The sequence below is a fragment of the Hirundo rustica genome, chromosome 6 (assembly GCF_015227805.2).
Source record: "Hirundo rustica isolate bHirRus1 chromosome 6, bHirRus1.pri.v3, whole genome shotgun sequence".
In the NCBI taxonomy this organism is placed as follows: domain Eukaryota; kingdom Metazoa; phylum Chordata; class Aves; order Passeriformes; family Hirundinidae; genus Hirundo; species Hirundo rustica.
Window position 1 is genome coordinate 59,693,641 of NC_053455.1, and position 23,142 is coordinate 59,716,782.

At 41.9% G+C, this 23,142-nt stretch overlaps 1 protein-coding gene across 2 annotated transcripts in view; it reads right to left on the reverse strand.

Moving 5' to 3' along the window:
• ABTB2 (ankyrin repeat and BTB domain containing 2) overlaps positions 1-23,142 on the reverse strand; it is a 114,400-nt gene that overhangs the window by 67,618 nt on the left and 23,640 nt on the right. The window lies entirely within an intron of this gene.

Below are 23,142 nucleotides of genomic sequence, written 5' to 3' on the forward strand. Positions count from 1 at the left end.
CAGACCTCACGTGCTTATCACAGACATAAAAAAGTTAATTTTGTGTTGGCCCTTTGGACTTTTTTCCTCCCTAGATTATTTAACTGGTCCTAGTTAAATCACTCCAGTATTTCCCACGCAATATGATTACAGCTTCATAGCTGTCACTGCTCACATGTGGTTTCCAGTGTGCTGGTTTGTTTACAAAGGACAATTTGATCCAGCTTTCAGATGAAACCCAGTGTGTGGCAAGTTAAAAGCCACGAACGTTTAGGTTGACTTCTTCCTTTCTCTACAGAACCGAGCTCAAGATTTGCCTGGTCTAAATAAAGTGCCCAGAGTGGTCTGATTTTAGGACTGCAGCTTATTTAGATGACAGAAATACTGATTTTTTGCTGATACTGTTTTCTAGAAAAACAGCTCAGCTGACTGCTGTGCGCTGCAGAGATGCTCGTGATAAGTCTAAACAAGTTAATCACTGGGAGTGCAGTAATTGCAATAGCACAGCACTAAATATGGGTTCATATGCCCTGCAAGGAACTCCAGGGCACCCCAGCTGTCCTTCCTCAAATATTCAGGTCAACTCTGCTGCGTGCTGCAGCATAGGAACACCTGGAATCTGAGAGAAACAAAAATATTTAAGGAGGAGGAAAGATGTTCAGAATTAACTGGGAAGTTAACTGAAGTAGAAAACCCCCAGGAAAATTAGTTTTTCTCTGTAGCTTCTAATAGCTTTTCTTACAATTACAGATCAGAAGGACCTTGAAAGGTCCTGGGACAGCATTTTTGGGTTTGTGAACTGTGGGCTATGCATGGAGAAAGAATGAGTTAAGGAGCTGTATTCCAATCTTGGGTACTCCAAGGGAGACAGGAACAGAAAAGGGAGGAATATCCAGGGCCATGGCCCTTCAGGACTGACTTCTGAGTCAGTCTATATCCAGATTACAGATTTTATGACAGAGAGGGAAAGCTTGTCTGTGAACTCCTACAGCATCTCTGTGATTTGAGCTCCGGGGCACTACTGCTGTATCAATCGTCTCTCAAATTAGAGTAATTGGAACAGACAAAACTCACTGGGTTTCATCTTCATCTCAGCTCAGGATTTCTCTTCTGTTGAGGAGACTTTTATGTTTCCAACAGTGGGGCTTTCAGCCCTTTCCTGCAAGTCTGCTTGACAGAGGCAAGACATCCACCGTCAGGAAATCCTTTGGTATTCAACTTGAAGTTCCCTTTTGCATCCTCTTTCCTCTGCCAATTACCTCTCCAGAGCGCACTAAGCAAATCCTTCACCATTTACATCTTTCAAATAATATGGCATAATTAACTCCAGGGGAACAGCTTTCACCAAACTACCTGTATTTATCTCTTTTAATCTTGTGCTATTAATTTAACCCTCCAGCCAGTCCCTGAGTTGTTTGGTTTGCTCCCCTGTGAGCTCCTGCCAATTCGTGAGCTTTTTTCTGATGACTCAAATGCATAAAGCTCACAGCAATGTGGTAGGTGTGGTCTGTGCTGAGCCACAGGCAGATCTCTCCACGGTTTAAGTCCATTCTGAACCATGAAGGACGACAGCACATGAAAATACTTTGGAAATAGAAGCGAATTCCCACATGTCTCTCTGAGATGGGAAGTGTCTGACCTGTTCTACACATTAGAAACAACAAAACATTTTACCTCTGGCCACAAAGAGAGCGTCAGCATGAAAACAGTGCTTGAAATTCAGCATTTCACCATGAGTCTTTGACTTTAGACTATTTCCATTGCTCCATAAAAGAAACTGAAGGCGCTCCAGAGGAAAAAAAAAAAATTCAGAAAGACAAGGATTTAGCCCCAGTCATCCTGTAATTCTGCTTCTGGCACTCTGGCCATGCATTATTGTATTGGCTCTGCTGCAGAGTATCATTGTGCTTCCCAGGGTTCTGTTTTGACACTTGACATGCTTCCCTCATTGTCATCCATCTGCAACTGGAGTCTGAACCTCCAACCCTCCGGAGCCCAATCCACTTCAGCTTTGAAGCCAAATGTCAAAATACAGACCATCAAAGCACAAGCCCAAGAACACACCACACCTCGGAAAAGCCACAAATGCCCCTCCAAAACTACAAGTCAGAGGTGCAGATTTGTAAGGGCTGAACATAAAGCAGTTCAGTGCAGGATCCCTCTGTTTGGGGGGGTAAAACCCCTGTAACATTACGAAGTGTTGGCACCATTCAACTCGTGCTTCATACATTTCAGCAGCGCTGTGTTGTTGTTGGTCTTGACAGACTGAGCACTGCCAAGTCCTCAGGGAGCGCTGCAAGGAAACTGCTGCATGCCTGGCTGGAGAAGGAGCAGCTGTAGATTGAGACCAGAGACTAAGGAGAACGTGTTTCAGCTTGATTTTTGTTTTTTAAAGCCATTTCTACACCTTCTACAAGCAGTTTGTTTCCTTTGCACTCTCACTCATGCTCTGAGTACGGCTCTTTTTTGTGCCTGGGCTTTTTTGGGGGCTGTGACTACTTCTGTAATCTGTCTTTTTTCCAAAAAGTTTGGCAGAATTTTCTAAAAACAATACAAATATCCATTCTGTCTCACCATGTTAGTGGCAGCTGCAGATGATTCTGGTTTAATATACCTTTGATCTGCTAAACAGATGAGCATATCTCCATGCTTGATAACTAATTTTATTCAAATTCAGTATTTGAATAACCTGAAGCAGTCCATAAGGGATGTGTGCACTTCACATCCCCTGCCTGTAGAAATTTGGGCGCTCACACAAGATTTAAGGCTTCCAAAGCCAGCACTTCTCCAGTCACACTCCCTTTTAAAACTCCTCTGAAGGTGGAGAGACACCAAAATGTGGGACTCACACAGTGCCGACTCTGTTCTCTGCACAGTTTTGCACTGACTGTGGAAAAAGTCTGGACCTTCCTCCAGCACTACGCATGGAAAGCTGTAAGAAAATGAATGGGAGGAGCTGCTCGAGAGATCCTGCAAGAAAATAGCTCCCAGAAAGGCAGACTCTCCTGGTGACACAGCATTTCCAACCCAGGCAAAAACAAGACACTTGTACAGACATGTAAATTAGAGCGTAAGTGATAAATATTTTCAATTCTGCTTCCTCCCAGGTAATCACCAGGTCTGTAACCAAACAGGGAAGAACTTTTGAAGGGTGATTTTGTTCCTCCTGGAACCTAACCTTCCCCTGGGGACTCTGCTTCACAAGCTCGAATACAATACCTCTATTCATTAACCTCTCTTACTTGCTTTCCTTGAGGGGTCCATTCCCTGCTCAGCCCTTTCCTCCAATTCCCCTCCTCTTCCCTCCACTGTCATTCCACGAGCCACGTTCCTTCCACCCTGTGATCCCTGCAATACAGATTTGATGTGCTTGGCGTAGAGAGCCGATGTCTGTTTAGATTAAAACCACGTTGTAATTTCGAGGGAAAACATACAAAGCCACGGCCGAGCGTGACGGGAGAAAGCCATTCCCGGTTTTGGAAGCTGCTGGATGTCCCTCCTGGGAGCAGCCCAGCCTCGTGTTTATTACTTTAACCAAAAAAGAGGGGAAATGGCTGAGGTTTTGCTGGGCTTTCCGCTCCACACTTAGAGGCCAGGGCTCATCCCCCCGGCTGCAGCATTTTACACGTGCTCTCATTCCTACTTAATGGCTCTTCTATCCTTTCAAATAACTCTCTCCACTCTGGCAAGCATATGATTTATGGGAGCCCAGCAGAAAGGAATGGATTCCAGAGCCAATAAATGAATCAAATTAACCCAAGAGGGGAGATCCTACGATCAGCTCCACGGGACTCACTTTTGGAAATGCCACTTTGGCTCTTAGGTCTTTGTGCATCCTGAGGTTTTAAAGAGTCAGGATCCAAACAGATGCTTTATTGTTTAAAAAAAACCCCAAACCATGGAATTTTTCAACGTGGGGCTGCCCCCACTGACATCTTTCATCAGTGTTGTCTCCATCTGAATTAGCTGCCATTGATGCAAAAACTTCTCTTGGACGCTCCTCTTGGAAAATATCCAGAGCTGTGAAGTTCTACTTGCTCAATTTTTGCCCTTTTAGTCATAATATCAGCCTGAACCTCTAAGCTGGTTTGTACCCTAAGCATGGCCTGGAGGGGTTGGCATACCTGGAGACTCCTGCAGGAGCAGCAGACTTTGCTCCAAATTTCCACTCCAACAGCTCTCTCTCCATCAGCCCAAAGAAGCTCTTTCAATATCATGGCCTACTAGGTTTGTGTCTCAGCAGTAAGAAACATTCCAACACATGCATTTTCTCATCCCACTCTTTTCTTTTCCCACTAAACCTTTGTGGTTTTTACCGACAGCTTATGATGAAGCAAATCATCCTTTACATACACACAAAGCCAGTGGTTGAGTTGGATTTGCTGAGTTTTGTCCTGCATGCTTTGCTTGCTTTTAACTGATCAAAATCATAGATGGACTTGATTCAGGTCTAACTTTATTTAAAAACTAAAGGTGGTTTTGCTTGAGAGTGGAATTGGGGATGGTGGTTTAAAATGTAGTTTAATTTATGACTATTTTTGAACACTGAATGCATATGGAAATAAGTCTAGGTCTAACTCTATCAGTTTACTTATTGAGCTATAACTACAACTTCAGGCTTACCATCAATTTGTTTTTACAACAAGAAAAGCTGGTTTGTTTTGGTTGAAAGTTTCTTCAGGTTTCATATCAAATGCAGGCAGATTTAAAATTTTAATTCATATTGACTTTAAAAATCTTTGCCTTTCAAGTCTAAAATGGAAATATTTTAAACTTCCCAAGTTTTAATCCTACTTATTAGGCCAATGTTCTGAATTTGACAAATACCCATTTTGAGCTAAAATTAAATTGCATTTTGGAGAATTAACTATTTGATTAATGCTTCTTCTTAGTGTTCCCCCAGTATTTGTTCCTTTCCTCCTGCCAAAGGAGGGTCACCAGAGGGAATTAAGAGATTTAGCTGAGAATTAGTTTAAGATAATTATACTACATCTTGCAGGCTCTTTCTACATACAGGAGAACAAATATTGTGGAAACAGAAGTTGTTTTGTGTGTATAATTTGAGAATATATTTCATAGAATGAGTGGGATATTACTTCATTTGGATAATGCCTACAGACCTAAATTCATTGAACTGGCTTTTCATTAATATTACTAAGAGAAAAGTTCTCTTTGAGCAGTGCCTTGTGTTCATCACTTCCCAAGACTCACCTTTTCACTGCCCAAACTAAAGTTGTTTTCATTTTAACCAGTCTTGTGAGATTCAGCACTTTGCTTTCCATCAGATTTACTGCTAGCTACCAGCACTGAGATGACAAAACCTGCTTCTATTCTTGACTAATATAATTGATTGGACCCTGCTCTGCACTTTATGCCATGTGGAAAAATAAGTGGCAAAGGGTATTTTCCCCCTTTCTCTCCCCACAAAGCCTGACATTTCATTTAATCCAAGCCTTTTATTGGTTCTCACATCTGGATTATATAAATTTAAAGCACAATTTTCAGTATCTGAGATGCTCAAGGTTACCATATTTGACAAATCCTATTCGCCAGGCTGTCAAATTAAATTAACATGGGCAATGGAGAGGGAACAAAAGAATAAAGAGGCTGAATTTGATTCCCTTGTGTTCGCAAAGTGAGATAAAATTAACCCCTCTGAATGGGAAGCACCAGCCCCGACAGGCAAACCTGCCAGAGTGGTAACAGGCAACGTGACAGAAACCAGGACTTTTGCTGGCTGGCATCCCAAAGATCAAGTGGCCTTTTTGTTGTGCCATCAACTCAAGTTCTCCAGCAAACACACCAGGTAGGATCCATCTCCAGTTATAAACTCACTAGTGGGCCACAAAAACTAAACTGCCCTATATATCTTTAGCATCCCAAGGGATGCTCTTCATGTCACTCCTTTAAAGATTCTTCCTCTGTAACTGCACATATAGATTATTTTTTTATTTTGTGCTCCAAGGTGGGTTTTGAGGGGACACCACACTTCAGCAGCCAAATGCTGTGGGGGGGCACTTACAAACAGCCAAGAAAAAGGCACACAAAGCCCAGAAAATTAGTAAGGATAGAGGGAAAAGTCAGGGCACTGCTCTGCTTAATTCCCAACAGATGCTTAAATCCAGTATAGTGCCGCTTAGACTTACAGGTGAGACTAACTCATAACAGCAGTGCTGCACAGGACTTTCATCTGCTTTCATGTACTTGGAAAAAATCCCGGATCGAAGGCAGTGTCAAGATGGCACTTGAAAGTCCCTGCAGGGGGCAAGAGGGAGAATTATTCCCCCAGAATTACCTTCGGGCTCTGCAATTGCCACTGCATTTCTGAGACAAACTCGGGTAGCCACATCCCGGAGCTGGAACCTGGAGGTCTCATCTTCACTCCACTCCTCCTGTTTTCGAGGGGTGCCGGTTTCCTGCACCCCTCTCAGACTCCACACGCTCTTCCCCATTCACAGCTATTATGGCATTTCTTCCTACTATCTCTACGTGTTTAACTAATTCTTAAGCTCTATAAAAAAGTAATTAACTTGAATAACAACTTTGTATCTTAAATAGCTTTGTGTTCACTTCACATAGATTACACAGACCCCCTACTGAGCAGCCCCATGACACTGAGCAGGACTCACTTTTTAAGAAATTAAGAAAACCACATGGCTTTGCTATCATCATTTTTTGCCACTGCCGCGCTGCAGGGCGATGATGATTGCTCCTTCCAGCTTCCAATCTGGAATGTGCTTTTGCTTATCTCAACTATCTGCTGACAGCAAACACGAACGTGATCATTGAAATGTACACATCGGTACATTTACTTCTTTTTTTTTTTTTGAAACCACCACTTTATGGCAAAACCAAGGCACCAGCAGGCAGTAAAAAAGGAGAGAAAACTTATCAGCAGTGATGCTGTTCTGAAGCACGGTAAAGCAAGACACATCTGTCATGAGATAAGGGATATCACAAGTGTAAATCTTTTTTGCTTGTACCTACATGTAAATATATATTTGACAGTGATCATGATGTCAGCGTGGTACCCAGGCTGTCTGGAAGTCCAGACAAAAACTGGCAGCTCTTGTCATGATGAAACTCACCTCTCAGCTGAGTTCAGTTAACTCCAGAGCCACTCCTTGGGGATATTTTTAGATTTGGAATAGTGACATGAACTGATGAATCACACTTTCTGTCCTTGCAACTCATCAAGTTCCTGCTTTTACAAATTATCTATCACACTCCCATTGCCCCCAGAGTAGTGTACTACCCCAAATCATCTGAAACCTTCAAACCAATTCTCATTAAATCAGTTTTAGACACCTATTTTCTCCCTAAGAAGATGACAAGTTTCAGACAGCACATGGCTGGGCCTGTGGTTCAAAAATGAACCAGCCATGGGTGAAATCAGAGGCACAACCTCATCACAGGAACATGGCAGCTCCCAGAAGTTGTTCTATTGACCAAGTGCTTTTTACGGGCAGAAGGCCACACCCCAAGGAATAAAACTGAAATATAGCTGCAATAACCCAGTCTGGAGTATTTGCAGGTATGCGGAAAGGAGCCGTGAGAAGGCAGAAAGAAATCGGTGAAGGAAGATGCTTGAAGGAAGGAGAAGAGAACCTGAGCGAGTCTCAAGAATATAAAGAGGATTTAGGGCAGGTCACTGAGGGCAGTTCCGTGGAAGAGCACTCAGCCTGCACAAATTAAGTGTGTTCGGAGTTGTACTGGGGGAATCCACTGATGGAGGCTCTCAGCTGTGGAAAAGTGAGGTTGAAGTGGAGGAGGAAGGGAAGTACAGCTCTGTTTGGAGGAGGAGAACCTCGGAACACAACAGGCACGATGGAAAGCATTAGGAGCGAGCTCCTGTGTCAAAAAGAGGCTTTTGGATGGTGTTTCATTTATGCTTCCTTAGATTCCAAGCTCAAATTAGCACAGGCGACGTTTTGAGGCTGAGGTATCAGATCAGATTTTCCTTTCCCCATGGGAATCTAAAGTTTCAAACTGACTTCAAAAAGAGGCAAGACCCTGCTTATTTCCTTATCAGTGGTTTCTGAAGTAGTTCCTTATCTCTGTAGGAGGGAGCTCTGAGCTCAGCAGCCCCTGCCCTCACTGATACCACACTTCAGAGGCCACAGCTGAAGGACCTGGCTGGCGAGTTCTGCTTTACACCTGCCTCAACACCCTGCTTTGAACCTTTCCTAATCAGCTTTTGTGTCGAGACACACTGCTCCAAACCTTACGGAGCCTGAGAGACCCACTTGACAGAGCCAAAGATGCAATAAAGCAGCAGGGGAGGTTGTTCAGCATTTATTTCTCCGAAGGATTAATTCTATGGAAGAATCAGAGCCATGAACAGAAACCCTTCAAGCGTTCGCAGCTGATCGATCGGTATCCGGGATTGTTGAGGTTGTAAAATTCCAGAGAATGACGCAGATCACTCAGGACAGATAGAATCAGAAGTTCCTCCTATGCTCTGCTAGGATGGATAATGTTACACAAGGCTTCTTGGGAACACTAAACCCCAATATAACGTCCATTGATCTGCTTGGATCTGCAGTTCTTTGGGGGGCATTACATTCACTTGGCAAAGGAGAATCTCCATCTCCACCACACCCAGAGGAACATGAAATAAGAACAGCAGCACATGGCAACACTCATCCTTGTTTAGAAGGAAAGATTTTAAAAATGAGATGGTTTAATGGACTACTTATTCTAGAACGATTATTTTTGCATGAAAATCAGTTTTATCATAGATCCCTCACAGAGGAATTCAAAACAACTTGAAAGAGCAAAAGCATAGAAAGGAAGATGAATATTCAGCAAGGGACTGACCAACACAACAGAATTACAAAGTTTTGGAACTTCAGAATGCCAACAGCCTCAACTGCTGGTCCTGGAAATTATTACATTTAAATTTGGGAAACGATGGGGGAAGAAAAGCCCCACAAACCAAGAGCAACCTGCACTCCCTACCCCTGAGCATCAACACAAAGCAGGGCCACGTGTCACCACAGCTACTCCTGCACATTCTCTTCCACACAATTATTGGTTCTACTGTCACAGGATCAAAGGGAGAGGGCAAGATTCCTTCTTGGGTGGCTCCCAATCCCAAATGCTGCACATATGGCAAAGCACAGCAAATAAAAACCTGATCCCATCACCCTCACTTTGGAATCAAGAGGGTTTTTTTTCCAAAACGGCTTTTCGTGGTTTGCTCCAGTCTGAAGGGAAAACCAGGAAAATGCACATTCTGCAGAAATAAATAAACCCTATTTGATAGGGATTGAACCAGGAGAAGGAAGGTCAAAAATGCAGGGGAACTAGAGAAAATATTCCAGCTTTTGAAACTATTCACATAGCAGCTCTTTATCCTACAATGCCCAGATATTGTAGAAGCTAAGTGCAACACTGTCAGCCACTCCCCATTTCTCCCGGACATTTATTATTTAGACATCATTTCTCTTTTATGGCTTCCCTGGAAGGTCAAGACAAATTTTCTCTCATCACCTCCAAGGCCCAGGTTGGTAATGAAACACCTACCCAACAAAATAATTGCTGCATTATGGGCTGTAATGCTCCATTGGAACAGGGGGACAAGAAATAGCTCTATCCTTCAGGGAGCAAGGCTTCCACTCGCAGCACCAAGAGCTTTCACATTTCTCTCATTTTTTTCCTTCCTGTTCTGTAATATCATGAAATTTCTGGCCAGAGGTTATGCTGCAAGAGATCAAAACAACTTTGCTGCTTTCTATCCCTTTCATTGAGCAGACCTGCAAACTGAAAATTAAGAAATCTAGTAACTGTAAGGGAAAAGGCACATTAAGGAAAATGAATTATATACAATAATAGTAATTTTCTGAATGTAAAACTCAGTACCAGTAAACAACACCTCCAACAAAGGGCTAATCAGAATTACCCATCTGAATTTCCTGCTCACTTCCCAGTTTCGAAGCACAGCCTCTGTTCTTGCTTCCAGTGTTGTGACACTAATTTCAATTTTCATTAAAAAGCCAGGAGCTTGGCCTTCAGATTTGCATTTGTTCCTTGTACATTAACAATGAACTATATTAACATGAAAAAGCAGCTTCGGAAAATGCACTTGTGAGTCACGAGAGGCTGTTTATTATTGTTATCCCTAACTCTGTACCTGAACAAAAGAAGATAAAGGATTTGCACCATGGCCATAAGATATTTTTGCATGCTTTATACACCAAACTGGGATTGTACATTTTGAATTCCAGTGGCTGGCTCCTATTTGCTAGTACGATTTAGTGGGGTTTTTACCAATTTTTACCACAGTATACGTGCTCAGACCAGTTAAAATGAGTGCCTGGCAAAGGAAATCGTGAAGAGCTGTGAGGAGAGCATTTACTGGGAAAGTTGTTCCATGCAAACTCCTCTTTGTGGGACACCTCACCACAGGCACAGCTGCAGGACTGGACTGTCCTTGCAATAAACAGGGAAATGTTCAAGAGAGACAGATGCAAGAACCAGCTACAAAGCAGAGTAACCTGATAAAGCTCATTTTAGCAGTGACTGTAATAAAGAACCTTGATCTGCCAGTGCACAAAGCAAAGTGAATTCTGTAACAGCCCCCCTAAAAATGTGCAAACATGGGCTGAGTGTGGCCTCACTCCTCTCAGTGATAAGAACTTCCTGGGTCTGCTCACAGGTCTGGGATAGATCTTACAGGGATACTGGTCTCTTAAAAGCAGAAAATTAATTTATTTATTCTACGTTCCCCTGCTGAGGGGTGGGAGAGTGACACAGAGTTTTATAAAAATCCTATGTTTGTTACTATACGCTTTTTATAGTATTTATTCCCACTACAAACCTGGTCCAAATAACCCATAATTTCCACTGATTTAAGGTTTGATTCTGCAGTGTGTATCCCCCCAGGTTACCTGTAGGGACTACTTCCAGGAATAACGGGTAATATTCTGCTTTATGAGCACCTTGACTTCAAACAGAGTTACTCCTGATGTGTATCAGAGTGAACAGAAAGGGGATGAGAATGAGATGGGATCTTGCAGAAAGCTTCTAAGAGAAAAGGAAGGAGTACGTCCACCTACTGCTTCATGTAGCACCAACCAGGAAGATGAAATTAGTCCACAGGAGATGAGAGGATAAAGCATTTGTTTTCATGCTGGAAATTGCAGCTTCCTGCTGGTTAAGTCTGTCACCAACTCAAGAGGAAGCGCTCACCCACAACTCTGACCTGGGCTGCAGCTTCCTCCTGCTTCTGACTCAAAGAAAGGTGTTTCAAGACTTGTTCCACACCCTCTGATAAGGCTGCAGGGAAGTTTCATGTTTATCTCATCCTTCTCTAGGAAATACCCATGATGTAACAGCTGTTCAGGACTGCAGGTGATGCATTGGCAAGGGGTGAGTCAGTGGTACAAAGGACGAGATATTTGCCTGTGAAATTCCACCCATTCCAGTGTTTCAACATGCAGAGCTATCACCACACAGGGCAGCTTGAATCCAACAACACAGAAACCAGGATCTCACCTGGAGGTACCAAATGATGTTTTAAAGAGATCCAAATTATTCTGTAGATTTCAGCTAGGTGTTATCAGAATTTAGTCACTGAGGTCACATTTACGCTGGCTGCTGTCAAAAAGTGAAATCCTATTTTCTTTTTCCCTTAAGGAGGAGATTGGCATCCTCAGCCTTGCAGAGTTTTCTGTCTCAGACAAAACTGAGACAATCCAACTGAAGAAACTGCTTTTATAGTTTGGAAAGCCAGTGTTCCATTAAGTCAGCAAACTGATGCAGCTTGCCCACAGTCAGAGCTGCCAGAGCAAACACAGAGGGAGCACAGGGCTGGCCCAGGGAGAACAGGATCTCGTTTCACTGGCAGCCCAAACTCGGGCTGAACTCGATGTAACACAAACCTGCGCCCTGAATTGTCTCTGACTGACTCACAGGACACTGAAGGATCTCTGGACAACTACAAAAGCTGCTGTGCATGAGGCTGAATCCTCTCCTCTCCCATTGGAGAAAACTCAACAGATGTTAAGGATTTTGCTACAACCGTTTTCATATGCAAGTGGTGACAGAGGTTGGCACAAAGCTCTGGATAAACAGAGGAACAACAGAGCCAGAAAGCAATTGTGAGACTTTCCTGATGAAACCATGTCCACATGCTACGGACTCAGGAAAAACAAGATTTACCAAATTACTAATTATTATTATTATTATTAGGGCTATGCAAGCTCTTAGCAGTTCTCACTGCGAGCCAAAGGCTCCAGAACAGCCAGGAGCTGCCACTCTGTTGAAAATTTGGGTCTTTCTCCAATTCTCCAGCACAAGTGTTTAATGAGCAAAAAAATATTCTTCAGAAGAACAACAACAAAAAACGCAGAACACCTATCTTTTTATTATCCACGGGTGAGGACAACAATCAAAACACTGCAGGCTTAAAACCAGCAAAAAACGACCAAAACTAAACAACCAAAACCTAACCAAAAGCAAGTGTGTGTGTGTGTGTGTGTATATATATATATATATATATATATATATATATTTTTTTTTTTTTTTTTTTTAAAAAATCTGTATTAAAAAAATCAGGCTCCTAACTTCTGAATAGCCAGGCTAGGATTTTGGAATATTGAAGATGCTGAAAGAACCAAGCCTTGATCCTGCAAATAAGAACTCTTTAGCATTCCAGGACTATCACCAATATCAAAACAATATAGAACGTATTTTCTGCTAGAAGAGTCCTTCTGATTTACTTGAAAGGCTCAAGTAATTTATATTAAGTATCTCATATTAGTGCTCTTTTCTTCTGTGGTACCTTGAATATTTAAAGGATGCCAATTATAAGCATTAAAACTTTTTTGCCATCATCTATTAATGTATTTTTTTTTAATTAATAATTTTGGTATTTGAATCTTATGCCAGCTCTGAGGAGAAAAATTAGAATGTAGGAACTCACATTGTAATTATCTTATTTCTGCCATGCAGGTTTTTACTTAGCACTCCAAGAAACTCACCTGGTGAAACAGAACCTGCCCAGCTTGAGTTAGGGGGTACTTTAAATTTATACTGGCTCTTCAAAACTGAGTAAAAAGATTAAGCTGCTCAAGATGAACTCCCCAAGCAACACCAACACCAGCACACCCTGAACCAGGGCACTTTCCAAGGGAGGAAAGAATCCCAAGTGGCAACAGATGCTCATTGTTCAGATGTATAATTCTGCTGCAGAATATTAAAGTTCTTTTTCAGACTCAAGTTTCTAAAGATGAAAAGAACTGTTAAGATTAGACACAACCCAGTCAATCTGACAAGAGAGTCAGATTTGGGGTCTAATTCTAGAGGACAACATCCTTTAGCACACAGGCACGTTCTACACAGGCTTTTTAAATGGCTTTCACATTTATTTTGCCTCTCCATCACTGACAACACAATACAAAACTGCCTGAACTTAAAATATGCATTTCATTTCCACTACAATGGATTTATCTTTCCAGCAGATGTTGTGTGGAATATCCAGTGACTGCAAGATGTTTTGATCTAAAGTGATGACTAAAACGTGCACCAATAACCCCCTTTCTTCAGGGAGATTGTTTTTTGCAAATTTAGTTCCCATAATTTGTGGGACAGCCTTAAAACTCCAGGCACCAAGATAAAGTGTCCACAGCACTATATTCTAAAGAAATACTGATTAAAGAATATTGTTTCTGATCTCTAGGCCAAGACTTCTCAGCAGATCGGGTTTCCTTATTTTGAGAAATAGCTTATTTGGAAACCTGGAGCAATATTCCGCCTGGAAAACCATGAAGGCAGTTGTCTGAAAAGCGGAAGCTGACCTGGATTATCGATGTCAGGGCAAGAACTTCATCTGCTCGATGTAATTTTTAGTAAGCAGGCCAGGGAAAGCGCAGAGCGTTGGCGACAATAATCGCACAAACGCTCCTCTGAATTGTTGTCTCCTTGGCTTTGAAAACCCGAGCTGCAGAAGTGGAACGTCCAGAAGTGTCACGGAGGTACTTGTGTAAGCAAAGCCCACGGTAATATCATCTCTTATTAATACAGTGTCTTACATTCACTGTTCCAAGAGTTTTGGTCAATCCTATATCCAAGGCTTGTTATTTCACTCTCCGTAATTTTTCTTCCAAACCCTCCAATTCATTTTCTTAACCAAGAGATGGTTATTTGACTTCTCTTACTCTGGTCCCTACCATGACAGTGTCCAGAAAATGCGGTGTCAGTTCTTCACAAACATATATATATATAAAAATTAAAATCAACTTAAAGACTTGAGCCATTTGCCTCTTCTTGCTAATTTGGAGATTTACTGAGGGGTTTAATTGCTTTTGCTGGCAGTGATTTGATGCTTCTGTGATAACTTGTCTTTGTCACATGTTTGTTTAACAAACCTTCTTCAACAGACTGCACACGTCAAGTAATAAATTTTTTTAAAACTGTGAAATAAATTGATTTGCAAGTTCAAACCTACTTAAAAAAAAATCAGACTGAAATCAGCTATAAGCATAGAGACCAGAATTAAATTAAATCCCATTAAAAAATTTACATCTGGATTTCAATTAAGCTCAGAGTTAATTGTTAACTGTCTTAGCTGCTGACCCATCAAAGAGTTAAAAAAATAAAAAGAAAAAAAAAAAGAGAGATCAAGCTTTGATGCCAGTCTGGAAGTCGCTGAGCTATTAATCAGTGGTTATCAGTTTGCCTTAGATGACTAAAACTCATTAATATAAACGAGAAGCCTGAAAGGATCACATTAGTGCGTTATCAGTTTCATCATTTACAACCCTGGAACAGCTAAAAGAGTGAAGCTATCACACACTGCACTGAAGGATAATTTGGCACCATTAATTTTGTTCTGCCATTTGCCAAACCTAATTGGGAATGATAGGGGCTTGGAAATCTGAATTCACAGCTTTCACCTACATCCCCCCTTTATTTTTTCCCCTGAGTCCTGGCATTTAATGAATGAAAAAGCACCAAAACCATTCAAAGGTTTTAATAACTTGAATTTTGGTGAATACATTTCACATTGCTTTTGATTTCAGAGATATATCCATTATAAAAGAACAGTGCTGCGGCAATTATTTCCAAAGTTGTTCATTCTTAAAGGGGCTTTTACACTTTCGGCACACAAGGGATGTGATGAAATGGAAACAGTTTCTTCTTTGCTAGTTAAAAATTAAAAATAAATTGTGTATATGGCCAATAGTGAGTAAAATGCACTCTCTCTTCAGCCTCGTTCCCACTGCCTTTGAGTAAAAGCTTAGTGTTTTGATAGTTTATGAATAAAATAATAAAAAGTAATGCATAAACATTAAATATGACTCGTCAGATCTAATCAATCTACCTCCAATTTCAGACTTGCAAACAGTTAGGTCAGGGAATACATGTGTTGAAAATGCCTGCTCCTGGTCACTAATTCACTTCTAGGTGTAAGGAAAGCTAGAAGAAGGAAGGTGTTCCAATGGCAGAGGTGGATAAATGTGCTGGATCAGGATTATGGTTATTTATCTACGTTCAAAATAAGCTGAATTAACTCCCTGGTAGCTGCATCCCTTGGATCTGAGAGGTTCTGCTAATTCCAAGGAATCATTCCCAATGAGACAAGAACAAATCATACCTATGCTTTCTAAAGAGATGTCATTCACAGCACAGAAGGAAAGCATTCATCTTTCACATTTTGGCACTTCCCAGATAATCCTTTTAGCCTTTGGGTTGATGCACTTTATAGAAATTCAAAATAACCATCCACCAGACTTATTTCATAGTGCAGCCTTTTATGACACTCTTCAGAGAGCATTTTTATTCCAATGAGATAAGAGATATTCTTTTGTCACATTGACAGAGAGACTTTATTATCCTTTAATGGAAACTTCATCATCTGTGGCAGTTTTGAACCTTGAGGAGGTTGTGCTATTAAGACACAACAGACTTTGCTACCTTTAACCATTAAAAATTATTACTCAAGAAAAGTGCTTCCCACTTTTCTTGATACATTTTGATGTTATACAAGATATTTACTCTTTTCTTGCATCACAAGAACATCCAAATTACAGTCCTCATCCCAAAGTTGGGGTTTTTTTAATAAATTGTTTTGAAAGCCATTTTTAAAGACAAAGGACAAGCAAGGTCTTCTCACAATTCTGGGTCCTGAAATTCTGTACCATTACCTCACCTCACAAAACTGAGAAATAACCTTCTGCAAGCCAATAAAGGATTAAGTCCATGAAAATATATTTCAGAATATCTAAACTAAACCTCTTTTGGTACAGCTTGAGGACCTTTCCCTTTGTCGTGTCCCTGCTCCCTGGGAGCAGAGCCTGACCCAGCTGCCTGCACCTTCCTGTCAGGGAACTGTGCAGAGCCAGAAGGTCCCTCCTGAGCCCCCTTTTCTCCAGGCTGAGCCCCCCCAGCCACTGCAGACCCTTTCCCAGCTCCATTCCCTTCTCTGGACCCACTCCAACCCCCTCGATATCCTTCCTGAATGGAGGGGCCCAGAACTGAGCACAGTATGATTCCTTTTACATTGGCAGAGATTATTCCTCAGGTAAAGAAAATTCCCATTTTCTCCCTACTCACACAGCCCATTCACAGCTTACACAGAATGCAAGATGTTAAGGAGGAACAAATTCTTTCCCAGGAATTCACCAACACTGAAGCTTTGTTAACCACAACTCATTGGATTTACATAATCCCAGAGTTTCTCAAACTCTGAAAAAGCATCCACTACCAGGGCGGCGTTTGTGAAAGCATCTCAGGGGAGTAATTTCACAACCTGCTGACGCTGTGTAAGCACAGGAGTCTTGGGGGAACCTTTTCAAGAACTCGTGGTGCACTTTCACTCTGGCCAAGTAATGCAGCTCACACCAAACCACCCCAAGGGGGGTGAACGAACACCCCTCATCGTTCTGTTTGTTATAAACCCATGCTCAGTAAACAGCAGGTACAGGATGTTCCTTGTAGCACGAGGAATTACGCCGATAGGAAAGGACAAAACCAGGAACGTTCCCACGGTAGCTTTTTGCTTGTTTGTTTGAGAAGTGAGGACAAATTTCATGTAAATGAGATGCTGGAAGACTCACAAAGTATTTTATTTTCATTGGTATCACTGTTGTGTTCCCAGACCTTCAGAGCACGCGCTGACAAGGAAAAGTTCATCTCCCACTGAGTTCCTGGGATGACTCTGCTCAAAACCTGCATCTTTACAGGCAGCAGATTAGGGATGCCTTTCCAAAGATGAAAATAAACCTCACCAAACATGCTTTGGAACCCAGTCATGCCTTCAAACCACAGTCCTGACACCAGGGGTTAATGAAGAGGCTGAGAGAGAAGCGCTAATTACTAGGACCAGAATGGTATCAACATCCATGATTACTTTATACAGTACAGCAATTCCTTATTTCTATTGTTTCCAGCACTGGACACTAACTAGTTTCTTCAAGAATGAAATAAATCAAGCTGGTCTAGTGTAGGGCATCCCTGCCCACCATGGCAGAAGGTTTGGGAACAAGATGGTCTTTAAGGCTTCTTCCAACCCAAACCATCATAAGAATGTAAGAATCTATGACGACTTTTTTTTTTTAATCTTTTTCTTCTCCCCCCTGCACTTGCACAGTAGATTTAACAGAATCCAGACTTCCTGGCCCACATTGCTACAGCTCCTGTTCCTTCAGAGGGTCCAAGTCTCGCAGAAATGGAACAGACAATATGAAATGTAGGATTAAACCCTGGCCACGCCATAGAAGCAAACAGGTTTTGACATGCAGAGGGGAACTAGGGAGCATGCAAGCAGAAAAATTAATAAAAATGGAAAACTGCAAAGCAAGAGGCTCCAAGGGAAGCAGACTCTGCTTCCAACACAACTAAGCAAGTGGAGTAGTTTAGTACACACAAAGCCACTTAGGTTTGGGCTAAAACTCAAATTCAATCCAGAAATTAGATTCAGAACCCAAATTTCACTACTGCATTCCTGAGGGGTGTCGGTGACTCCCACAGCTCTGCCAAATACATTAGCTCAGCATGGATTCAAGTCAAGAGATGGCATTTCAAAATTGCCCACGTGATGTCTCCAATTCTACTCTGATACCATAAATATGAGTCTGTTTGGAGTATAAATCCATTCTGGAAATGTACCTGATGATAAAAGATGACAGCATCTATTTTAAATGCAATTTTTATTTGAAAGGTGCTCGTTACTGCTAAATGATTCCTCTTTGATAGAGCTCAGTACCTGCAACACACACTGGTATTCCACTGGAATTCCACGCTCCCAGGAGTGAGCAGTTCTCTAAACTGCTAATTAACGTGATAACACGAGGGCTCCACTCAGATAAACTGTAATTAAACGTAGGGTAGAGCAAAAGAGTAAGCTCTGCCATCTGTATCTGTGCAGAGGGAAGTGCTTGATTTGGACAGGGATGGGGATTTTTTTTTTTTGGTCTCTCTTTAGCCAAAGGGGAACCCTCTCACAGCAGACTGATTGCTGAGAACTTCAGCTCAATGTGTTTGTGCCGATGGTGTGCCAGTCCCTGGTGCGCTTCGTGGGAAGTCTGTCAAGCTTTGTTTGCAAATTTTCTACATATTTTCTATAAGCATTTGTGCCACGGTTCCCTCCCCCCCTCCAAGCAGTTTTGAATAATTAAAGCATTTTTACAAATTTCGTAATTAAAAGACGTCCTGGAGTTACTATAGTAACGGGGCCTTTAGAAATCAATTCAATAAAACAAAAAAAATGGGGTTGATTGGTTGGCTTTGATCTTCTCTCTTTGTTCAGTGGCATTAAGAATATTCTGAAAGATTTTTTTTCCCCCCTCAACTGCAGAGTTGTTATATTCCAGGACGTGAAGTGTGTAAGCTTTAATATTCATCATCAAACCGTGGCATAAATGGGGACAACTTTCTGGGGGCTGTTTTCTTTCTGGGACCAACCCTGACAAATACAGAGCAACTCCATTTATTCAGTTTTAAGACAGCCTTATCAAATGTTTATCCCAGGTTATTTTGCATTGAAATCAACACCTGGAAATACTCTCAACCACGGTATTCATTTTAGTGAATATTCCTCCAAAAATACAACCCAGTTCAAGCCAGAAGAACAAAACTCTGAGCTCACGAATTTCAAAGCAGGATCCACTTCATGGTGCAGTTAACTTGCTTTAGTGAAAGTCTTCTGATACATTTTACTTCCTGACTCTTCATGCTTCTGTTTAAGAGTGTTTCCACTTTGAAAAATCACTTTAAAGCAGTGATGAGCTCTTCTGTAACAGCTCTGCTCCTTCTCACACTGGGTGCAGACCCAGATCATTGTTCTTAGGGCACAGATCGCTCCTTCTGCACTTTTCTGTTCTTTTACTTCAACTTCTAGCCAATGAAAAAACATCACACCAGAAATTTTCACTAGGGAAAATATTTGACAGGGAGACAACAATTCAAAGACCACAACAGTCTGGATCTGGGGGCACGAGGAGGATGAGATCCTGTTCACCAAGTCCTCTCCTGCTGCACTTAAACACAGGTGCTGCTTGCTTTGGGATCCCAACCCGTCAACAGCACAAACACCGCTCGATGCAGCTGCCACCCATGCTGGAAGGGCAGGATTTGCACTCCCAGAGCCTTTCCTGGGAAAGGACAAGCTCAGCTCTCAGAGCCAAGTTTGGCCTCTGTTGCAAGCAGCCACCTCCAACACAGTTTCAATCTGCAGTGATGAAAATGAAACTTTTCCCCCCCACAAGGCACAATTAGCTTTCATTAAGATATTTATATTATTTACTGGGATCTGCTTGGAAAACGCTTTCATGAACATCTCACTGCCTTGCAGAGGGTGAAGCTACAAATCTGAACGTCAAAATCCTGCCAACAGATACGGAATGCTCTGCCTCTGTCTGGCGTCACCCCTATCCCTGGGCATGGCCCCAGCTTGGTTCTCACCCATCAGTCATGCCCAAGCTCCAAACCAACACCATTCCAGGGACTCCCTGCAGTCCCATTTCCCCAACTCTGTTGCTGCAACTCTACTGGAAACTCCCGTTTTCCTTGGAAGAACATTTGGGTGCCCAGGTAACCGGGCAGACTGGGGAGGAGGTGGAGAGATCCACACTCAAGTCCTGTCCTGCCTTGTGGTAGGAACACCAGAAGGTGTTAGACCAGCTCTGCAAGGCACAGCAGGATGAATCCACCCCACAGCTTACGCAGAACACTTGAAAATTATTTTTTCTCCAGAGGAAGAGAAGTTGTGGAATAAATTTAGCAACAAGGAAATTCAGCCGCTCATAAATCAATAACATTTCCAGAGGTTTAACATGACTTATGTAAAAGCTGTTCTTTATGTCTAATTTAGGACTGTTGCTACAAGTTTACTCAACTAGATAAATTTACAGTCACACACATTTATGGAAGGAGCCTAAATTTCCATGCAGAACTTGATTTTACCTTCAATAACCAAGTTTACTGAGTAACTGATTTTTATCGGTCTGAAGGGCCATTGTCTAAAACAGGTTTCTTTGTAGATAAGAGATAGGAACCCAGATGCTCATTTCAGATACACAACTGGAGCTCAGATGAACACCAGATCCATTTGGTAAAGTCAGAGCCTGATCTGAAGGCAATAAATCACAACTTTTTGTTTTATACTTAAGTTATGCTAGCGAACTTCCTCAGGCCTTTGGAATTTTCTATTTGTAATTAAAAAAAGAAATCATATTCTTAGCTGATTAAGGACAGAAGCTGCTTTTATCTGCGCTAAACCAGTTCCTATTTAATGTAACACTGATTGAGTTGCAGTTCTAAAAGGAGCCACAAAAACAATGAGGGATTGATTATTTTTTTGGTAAAGTTTTATAAAATAGACAGTAATGAACTCTCTATACTGCTGCCATAAAGAAAAATGCAGTAGCAGATGCATCCCCCTTCACCTTCAGCATCTACCAGAGGGCTGTAAAAGAAATAAAAACTTCTCCTGGGAAGGATCAAATGGAAACAGACCGAGCTTTCACTTTCAACATGGAAAGGAATTTTGTAATCAAATCATGTGTGATGCACTGAGAGTTGGCTCAATCCAAGGAGGCAGCTCCCATTCTCAACTTGCTGCAGGAGCATCTCTCTCCAGCAAAACTCCCTGCAAAATCTCTGACCAGAGTAATTCCTTAAAATGAACAGCCAACACTCCATGGCCTAAATAAACATGGCACGACCTTTTTTCCCTAAGTCTCAAGCAGATTACTCTGATAACTTCTTAATATCCAAAGGAACTTCAGGAAGACAGCATCCCATTTCTTGTCTGGAGATAGAACAGGATACTAAAGATGCTTCGCTGTGTTGTGTCCCCCCTCCGCTGTTTGCGGGCTGTAAATTCATGTGGTCCTGGGGTTGCTCTGAAAACTCCTGAATTCTGCTGCAGCCTCACAGCACATTCAGGACACCTTTGTTTCAATTCCTGAAGAACTGGCAGAAGTCCTAACTAACAGCACTTCTGGCCATTAGGTAGCACCACAATATCAACTCAGATTCAAGGATTCTTGTCGCTTTTTGGTGTCATTTTAAACAAATTACTTCTGCATACATTTCATATTTTCCTTTTTGTTTTAAGCTTGCAATACCTTCTGCTTTAATAAGCACAACAAAGCTTATTTAGTACTTGCAAAACACCACCGAGAAGTACTTTATGAAAATTCCAAGTTATTTAGTGTAATAGTAAGTTTTATAGCCTTATTTATATAAGGCTTGAGCCCATGCAGTGTTTTGTAAGCAGGGTGTGAGGTAGAAGCAGCACACAAATTCCTGCGTGTCATCTTCTCCACCTCTACGCTGCCTACAACACTTGGGAATCTACACAAACGCCCAGAGAACCCACACAGCTTTTCCACATAGCTGAAAGGAGGAAAAGAGGCTTTCCTCATGTGCCTGGTATGCCCTAATTCTGCTCAGCTGGAGAATATTTTAAAAAGGAACGATGACAGCCTCTGACGTACCCAGCAGAGTCATCACCAACGCGATGCAAACTGAATCCAAAAATAGATGGCCGAGCTTCAGAGAGAGAAAGAGAAAGAGACCTTCCCATCATTTGCAAACAAGGAAACCACCTTGGCTTATCAGAAAGCAGAAGCTGCTGGGCTGAGCCAGAGTTTGTCACCAGGCAGATTCGTGGAGGTTGCTGCTGGGGAGCTGCATCAACATGTTCTGTAATGAGGTTTCACAGCGCTCCGCTCTCCCACAACATGGAAATGTTACCCAAATGCTGCTGACTGTACACAGGGTATTTTCCTTAGAATATTCCATCATGATACAGTGACTTTCAATCTGACAGAACGCCACAGCTGAGCTGAATGGAAATCCCCAGAGTTATCTGGCTACTTAGATTTTCACCGCTCTTCTTCGTGACTGCCCCAGCCTGCCTGGCTGGAGGGAAAACATCAGATGAGCAAGCAGTTCAAAGCAGTTGTGGAATTTATTGCAAATATCAGTGATTTTTAGTGCAGTAAGGTCTTGCAGTTATTTTCACTGAAGGCTTGATGCTCACAGTATAAAATCACTGCTAAAGATTCCCATCATCAACTCGTGCTGTGCCAAGCGCAACTTGGACTCTGGAAACTTAAGCTCTAAACTTTCAAACAGGGAGAGCACAACAACTCAAAACTTAAACCAGCCAGCTCATCTAGAATTCAATCCCAACTTTAACACTGACTTAAAAGGTCGTGTTGGACAGTTAAACTGAATTTTCAGTGCCACATCAATATAATGGATACGGTGCCGTACTAACTGGCATCGATACTCAACTTAAATGAAGTCAGGCCTTGCTGAAAAAAAAAAAAAGATACTCAAAATACAAGAAAAATCTATCCCATACATGTCTTAATTTTCATAAAGGGATCTGATTTCCTTTCCTTTTTTCCCCTCAAAGGGATTAGTTTTCCTTTTCCCACAGAACAACCCCAGCAGTGAATGCAGATCCCATTTTCCAAACCTTGTCACGTTTATTCACCCACAATGTTCTACCCACTGCTACATTCGCTAGAAATAACGTGGACAAACCTGGAGAAGTTTGCAAATATTTTGACCGCATTCAGGCCAATCAGGCAACATAAAAGCAGGAATGATATCTGATCCTTCAGGAAAGCAGGGGACTCCCCCTAGTCCTCCACTCACCTACATGCTTTTCACAGGATGCTGCTACTACAGAACTAACTA